We start from the raw sequence: 7,878 nt of genomic DNA, 5'->3' as shown, positions 1-7,878 counted from the left end.
CAGTACACTTCCATTTTTAACATCAAAATCTATAAAACAAAATTTGGCTTTAATTCATGTTTGAAAACTAAGTATAAAATATCATTTAAAATATAATACCTGTGTATTTGTGTGTATGTACATGGTCACACAAATGTATAAAGTAAGGGACACTGATTGAGTAATAAATGGAAGAAAGATACTGAATTATTACTTCTAATTTAAGAGCTAATTTCCAACAATTTGCTGTATTTTTCCTGCTCTTATTAGTTTCACCAAGTCTTTTTTTTTTTATGGCTGCAGCCCAAGTTATCCTCTTCAGCTTTAAAGTAACACACTAAACTCACCCATTTATTTGAGAAGCATTTCTTTTTGGGAACTGTCCTATGATGGGCTTCATGAGAGTAGGAATAATCAGCTTCATTAAAGTTTTTAAACTCAGAATCTATATCTACACTCTTGTATGGATAAATTAAGATTGAGATGTATATCTGGTTTATGCATGGTTGGCTGTAGCATATTGGCAGGGATTTCATACCAAGGAACCAGGAAAAAAATGAAAGCTATTCACAATATATAGAGAAAGAATCCTAGAATGCACAAAACCTCTTGGATTCTGCAATGTCTCAAGGGCATTGACTTCTGATATATGTATGAATCGATGCAATTTATAGAAAAGTTGGAGCCACTGTTGTGTTCTCTGTGCTGTGGGTCCTGCTTGTATCAGATAGGGAGCATTGAGAATCCATCTTCCTCAGCTCGTTTTCTTACTCAGTGCATCTTCTTTTATGTCCTGCCATGAAAGCAGCAGCACTCTGCCATTATCCTAGGTGGACCACTTTCTTTCTCTTAGAAGGTAGTTCCCCTGACCTTCTGTGACCACTCCCTTAGGCCTCTTGAGAACCACCTGGGACTCTTGCATCTGAATTTCTTGGTTTAATCATACACTTCATCACACCAGGCTGAAAAAGAGGGACAGGAGGAAAAGGAGGAAGTGGAAGAAGCCCTGAAGGACTCAGTCATGAGGCTCATAAGACATCCTCCATTTACTGTGAACTGCCTGATATCCACCAACCTCCCTGCCCAAGTGTTGACCTGTTGGGTGAGTATGAAGTCTCTACTCTTGATGCAGCTTGGGAGTAGTTCACTAAAAGAGAATTATACTGATATCAGTCATATTTCTGATGGGGTTCAGTGAAAATTCAGGATGGTGAACACAGGAATAACCAGAGTGGGGTGGTTGTGGAGACTGCACCAGTCCCACAGGCACCACTGATCCACGTGTGGAGCAGAGATCTGCATGGTCTCGTTCCTCCAAGCTGTAACAGGTGATCTCTCCTATAATGTCCTTGCTAATTTTTGATCCTGAACAGTAAGTCTACTTTGAGGATTGGTGAGTGTACAAATAGGTTAGTGTTCTTGATTGTATCATGGGAGATATTGTTTGTATGGTCCCTCATGAATGTGTTAGAATTATTCCTGAAGGCCTGGACTGGACCCTGACACACTCCACTCCCTTTAATAGAAATTATCCTGTTTTCTCAGTAGCACAAAAGATCTTTCCTCAAGGAAGGTCTATAGATCCCACACAGCATGTCAGTCCCTGTAAATAATCTCAAAGCTACAAAGAAACATCAGCTTCTGGAGTAAGGTCTGTGTCTTGAAGAAAGTGATCTAGAATCCAGTCTTCAAGTTTTTCTTGATCACTGGGATAATGAATAGTTTCAACTGATCACCAGATTCAGAAAATTGAGTATGATGCTATTAATTGACCAAACAAGGGATATCTGACCAGTGACTAAGGAAATGACACCTTTCCATTTCTCAGAAGATATACTCAAGTGTTCCTTGAGTGTCCTCCTCAGAGTTTCCTTTCATCACATAAAGAAAACACTCACTCTGTGAATAAATTGGTACAGGGTTGGTAACAGGACATAAGGATAAGTTTTTGTTGTGTCTGAATATATTTGCAGAAACTCAAGGCAATCTGAAGCAAAAGAGCCAGTGAACTCCAGGTAACTGTGAAAGTCATGGATAATGAATGTAATGGTGACATCTTGAGATTGCAGATCCCAAGGAAGAGCAAAACTGCAGAATGTACTTATTCCATCCATTCTGATAACCAGGAGGGGATCCTTTGTTTTCCCTGGTGTTTCTTTTCTTGGCTTCTACCTTCCATTAAGTTTTACCTTAGCAACCAAGAGACAGTCTTTTCCCTGGTGTTAAAGTCAAGTTTCCTTCATTCACAGTGAAAACTGCACTCTCCTGTGCAAGGTAGTTAGGAGGAGACACACATCATTTTCTGTGGGTTTGGCCTGAGTTTGTTGGCTTTGTTGAATTCCATAGCAAGAAATGTGACCAAACCACACCAAAGTCATATAAATCAAAATATTAAAGAACAAGGCCTGAATACCCAACATCTTTTGGAATCAATAATGCCTCAGGAACTTTGATTTGTCAGAACTGTTCAAGAAACATGGAGCAGAAGACACTGGGGTTGTACCATCTGTTCTGGCTGTCATCATGGTATGACAAGCCTGAACCACACAGGAAAAGATGAGTCTCCTTCTTCATCAGCAATGTTATCTAACCAGTGAACTGAGAGCACCTAAAGATCTCTCTCACACTCCACCCTCTTTCTTAAACTCCCATTAAAGTCACACTCTATAATCAAAGAGGTTTGATTTGTTCCTGTGCTTTGGAGGGATAACCACTCTGCCTTCTGGACTTTTTTTTTTTTTTGAAGGTTTTAATCAAGACCAGCTGAGTAGTTGTAAAGTCCGATCTTTCATATTTTAGTATTTTGCTTTCCTTACATACAGCTCTCTGCATGGAGCTGCAAGTGGAGGAGGATATGAATGAAGTGCTGATGGACTCATTGAATGAGGTGCTTTTGGCTCATTCCAGGTGTCATGACTTGTCTCACTTCCCTGGCCTCCCAAGCAAGAGTACAGCCTCCCTCCCTGAGGAACATGTGGTTTACTCTACTCTGGATGTGTCCAGTGAGTACACTGCTTCCATGAAAAAGGTGGTGGAATGGGGCTGTAGCTCGGTGGCAGAGTGCTTGGCTATGTGTGTGAGGCACTGGGTTCGATCCTTAGCACTGCATAAAAAACTAAACAGATTAAAGCATACAAATAAAACTGACCATCTACAATTATTTAAAAAAATTAAAAAGAAAAAGGTGGCTCCTGGTGGGTTCCCAGGTAGCCTCCCTATTCTTCAATTTCAACCCTCTGTATGGGTAGAGAGATCTTCCTGCAGGCAGGTCCCATAGTTACTCATTGGTATGAGTCAAACACTAGGACCAGGTCTGAAGTACAGGCATTGGGTGGGTCAGGTAGCTGCACTCTTCCTACTTTTAGCCCTCCTGGCACTCGCTGGCAAATGCAAGTTATGGAACATTGTGGGCAAGGATGAGGAGAGTGAATGTATTCAAAGAATCTCATTCAGTTCTTTAGCATGCAGATGCCTCATCATCTATCCAAAAGACTCTTTTGCAGTGGGTCCTCTTATCTCTCCTCTACTTGTCCTGTTAAAATGTCGATTCTCAGCAGTGTTTTTTGAACATTTGTGGCTATCCAAAAGGACCGCAAAATCGCTTATATGTTTAGAGATGGTACCATGTTTGCTTGGCTCTAAGCTCCAGTCCCAAATGCTCATTGCCCATGTATGACATTTTCCCTGAAGGGAAGGCTTCACCCTGTCACCTGCAAAATCCATTAATAGCCAAGGATACTGTGTCCATGGCACACCAATAACTCTTTCCTTTGTGACAGTTTGCATATTCCATCTAAATCTACTTTCAGTGTCTTTTCTAATCTGAACCAACATGAATCAAAGTGTCCGCTGAGGGAACTTACCCAAATGGGTAAGTTAGAAGGCAGCTAGACACTTTTACCAGAACCTCTCAGGGGAAAAAAAAAGTGCATGCTTGACTTTTTTCCAGAGTTAAGAAACAGGATGTGGGTCAACAATTTATCAGAACAGGACCGCCTACTCACTTGGTCTCCAAAACAAGGCCAGTTTTTATCCTAAGTGCAGGGTACCTACTTTTAAGTTCTCCTTCGGTATTCTTCTTAGGATATCCCAGTGTACCCAGAGAACATTTATATGCTTGTGTTTGCAATGTGTAAAGCAGGAGTGGCGTAATGTGGCTGGTCCAGTCTGGTTTTATTGGCAGGAAATAAATAACATAGTAAGGATGAAGGATAAGAGCCAAATGCCCCCAGGTAATTCTGATCATCCAGGGGTGCTGAGCTAACTAATGTGATGTGTTGATTGTATATCATCTTCCCTCCAGATCCAGGGAAAAATTGGTCTGCTGTATGTTTGTACCTATTGCACAGAGTTTCAAAGTGTGTTTTTAAAGGATATTGCTTGCTTTCTTCAATATTCCTGTATTAAATGCCAAAACTTATTATTTCTGAACTTACTGAAATAGAGTTCAAGTAAACTATGAATGCTCATAGGCTTCTGGCTTTAAATGAGTCAGAATTGCACTGAAGGACTCCTCATGATATCTTCAGAAACACCTCTCTCAAATCCTTATCACTTCTCAATGCTGCATCCATTCTGATGAATTCCTTTCTACCTGCATCAGGAAATTCTTTGTTCTAAGTCATGCTCAGGCTTGAGAGCTGTCACCCAGTTACCCCAGCAGTCACAGGAAGGGAGAGATGCCTAATTGTTCCTCAGTCAACATCTCAAGGACTTCCTCACAAGGAAGACTCTGGCAGTCCCCTGGGGAAGGTCCTCTGAGAGCAAATTGCTGATAGGAACAGGCTGGCACAGCACTTTGTCTCCAAGCTCAACCCAGGTGGAAGGACAGAGAGAAACACGATCATGTACACACAAGCTGCTGATTTTTACCAATTCCATTCACCCAAACAGCAATGCCATTGCCCACATAAGTTTGTTTTCCTTTTGGTACTTGTAGACTTACTCTGAATGAATCAGTCTCGGGATTTCCTGTATCCAGGTCCCATCCACCTTCTCATGTAGAGTCTAAATGCAGGGTTAAATTCAGACTTCCTTCCACATACTTCATCTTTTATAGTAGGGCTCTCAAAGCAAGGAATGCAGTTAGATATATATCTGTACTTATGTATGTTTTTATCTGTACATATGTACATGTGCCTGTGTATACATATACATTTATATGCCTAAATGTATAGATATATACACATGTACAAATGTATTTTTAATAGTATCAAAAGAAAAGTACCAAGAAAGTACATGAAGTACCAATGTTTGGTGTTTACTAGTCTGCAGGAGGTAAACTGGCAAGTGCAAGAATGTATGAACAATTGCTCAGAAAGTACCAGAATATTGGTTTGAAGGCTTCAAAGGGATATTGCCATAGAAATCTCTGTCCAAATCCTACTATCCCATCATTCATTGAGTTCTAGTTATAAATTTCCCCTTGTATCCTACCTTAGGGATTTTAATTTCCTGATTGAATTTCAGGCACCAGAATTGGCCCCCTGAAGCTGCAGGAAGATGAAGATGCTTCTTTTTTCCTCAACAGGCATATCAAGGACCTCCTCACCCAGCATGACCCTGAGGGCCATCGAGAGGAACTGGCTGAAGAGCACAAGTTGGCAGAGCACTTTGTAAGGTGCCCAGAGGCCCTGCTCACAGGAAGCTGCTCCAAGGTGCCCAGCTCATGAGAGATTCCATTAGGCAAGTGATATTGTACCTGCTCTCCTGGTATCTGCATTTTGTGTGTAGTCTTGAATGACGAGGACTGCCTCAGTGGGAGGACAGTAGATTCACCCACTAGGTAGAGGTCATACTATCCCAACTGTTCCTACCTGAACCAGGCATGTGCCTTTTAGATGGCAGGCAGCAACGACCTAGCATACTTTCAGGAAGGAGAGTGTGACAGGTGCAAGTTTGTGAAATTGAAAAGAGCGTGGCCTAAGAAAGAAAACTTTTAAGGAATTTGCAGGCTGATTTAATTGTGGGCCAAGGGAGATTTATCCTTTCTGGTTTATGTTTTCTCTTCTCAAAAATATTGCTTAAAATGCACATGGCATGATAGCTGTAGCATTGAAACAGGGAATGTTTATGAGTTTACTTTTTAAAATCACTCTCAGGGTTTGTTTTAGGGAGTTGAAGTAGTAAAATCTGAGGGTGGGATGTAGGGTACACTGGAATACTTAAGAAGTGACATGGAGAGAATTTTCCCTGGTTAAGTGATAGAAGCAGGCCTGGAGGGTCCTGTGTAGTTCCCAGTTGTATGGAGTATCATAGGACAGGGTTGTCTTTCTTCCCTGAAGAGGAATGAGTATGTTTTCTAGGAAAGTCATATGGGGAAGTAAATCACTGTGCTGGGGAAGCAGCCATGTAGCAGGAGGTAGGTACAGCTGGAGCTTCCCAAAGTTTATCAGTTTTCTCCAGTTTCTGTTCATGAGGGGGAAAAAGACTCTGCCCAGTTAAACAACTAGCATGCTGCTCAGGAGATCCATTTTATGGGGTCCACTTTGTTTCATGGATAAGAATACGTGGGCAGGCCATTTCTTTAAAGAAATGCATGAGATCTTTCTAAATTCATACCAATAATTTCTCTGTGTTTTTAATGGATGAGGAAGAACTGCCTAATGTCTAAAGGGGGTTTAATAAATTTGGTTGCAGGAAATAGCAAAGAGCATCATGATGAAGAAAAAGCATCACTTGAATCACTGGCCCCCAGGGACTCTTCACAGGAGGGTAATTATCAGACAAAAAGAGCACATAAACAGTCCAAAATAGCTGCAAGGGTAAAAACCATGTGCTGGTGTCACTGGTTTACTTTGCTAAACCACTCTGTATTGCCTGTTTTCTGTTGAGCATTTTTGTTATCTGTCTAAGGAGTCTTGGGGACTTTTTCCCTTAAAAAAGTCACTTGTTCCTTTGAAAGAACTAAAATGAGAATGACATGAGTAACTTCTTTCTGAAGTGTTATTCCAAGATCCTGGAGAGTTCCGCTGTAGCAAAAACAGCAGCTACACACACAGCAACATCATATCAAAATATTCTGTAGGTAGAAGGCACAAGTTCTGTGGGACTTTCCACATGCAGGAAGCTATATTCACTTGATAGGAGAGTGTAAAATTCAACTTTGGTTATGCATAAGGTTGACTCACTCCTGTGGTTTTCACTCTGAACTCTTTTCTGTTCCCAAAGCGGCTGTCCTGCTCTTCTCTGTAAGCACCACACTGAAGCAGAGCCAACTCAGTGTCCAAATATTATGAAAATTATCCTTCAAACACACGGTGCTGTTCCTGAAATCACACTTTGCAGGCTGTTTTGCCTTCTCTTCCCAGCTCCCTCAGCTCCACTGCCTCTTTCTCCTGGGAGGCATGGTCTTTTTAAATCACTGGCACATGGACGCTTTTCTAAGACCTATCATTTAGAATAAGAGTAAGTCCACGCGTAAGCCTTTTCTTCAGTCAACCTTTAACTTTCATACAAATTAACAATTTAAAAATTTAATAAAAAAATTTAAAACTGGCAAGAGCCCCAATTACAAACCCTAAAGTGCAATGTGGATTATAGGTGGGAAACAAACTGTTCTTAGGGCAGTTTTCTCTTCTTCACATCTGCAGAGTTATGTGCAGGACTCTGTATGTGGCACTTGTGGACTCATTGAAGGGGACACTAACTAGAAGGCTTCAGATGACACTGTAAAGGGACTTCATTGTAATAACAATGCAACCACTTTTATGCACTCATTGAGTGTATCCTGCCAGGTACCTCAGTGCTTGGTCTTCACTGGAAACTGTGAACACAGAGATGGGTAGAACATTATCTTAGCGTTTACAGAACTGTCATTCTGGTGAACAGCAAGTGAAAGAATTGATAGTGGCTAATTGGTGAATATAGCTAGTGCTGTATCAAAAAATGTTGGTAGTC

The 7,878-nt window shown here is 41.1% G+C and overlaps 1 long non-coding RNA gene across 1 annotated transcript; it reads left to right on the top strand.

The window, feature by feature from the left end:
* Positions 1–702: 702 nt before the first annotated feature.
* Positions 703–5,662, top strand: LOC131424684 (uncharacterized). The gene is made up of 3 exons (XR_009228093.1): positions 703–1,081; positions 2,887–2,981; positions 5,510–5,662. It is a non-coding gene; the product is annotated as an uncharacterized LOC131424684 (long non-coding RNA).
* The last annotated feature ends 2,216 nt before the right edge of the window (positions 5,663–7,878 follow it).

The sequence above is a fragment of the Marmota monax genome, unplaced genomic scaffold (assembly GCF_021218885.2).
Source record: "Marmota monax isolate L192 unplaced genomic scaffold, Marmota_monax_Labrador192_F-V1.1 WCK01_AAM20220418_F8-fsc00087, whole genome shotgun sequence".
Taxonomy (NCBI): Eukaryota; Metazoa; Chordata; class Mammalia; order Rodentia; family Sciuridae; genus Marmota; species Marmota monax.
This window is presented reverse-complemented; position numbering and strand designations above follow the sequence as displayed.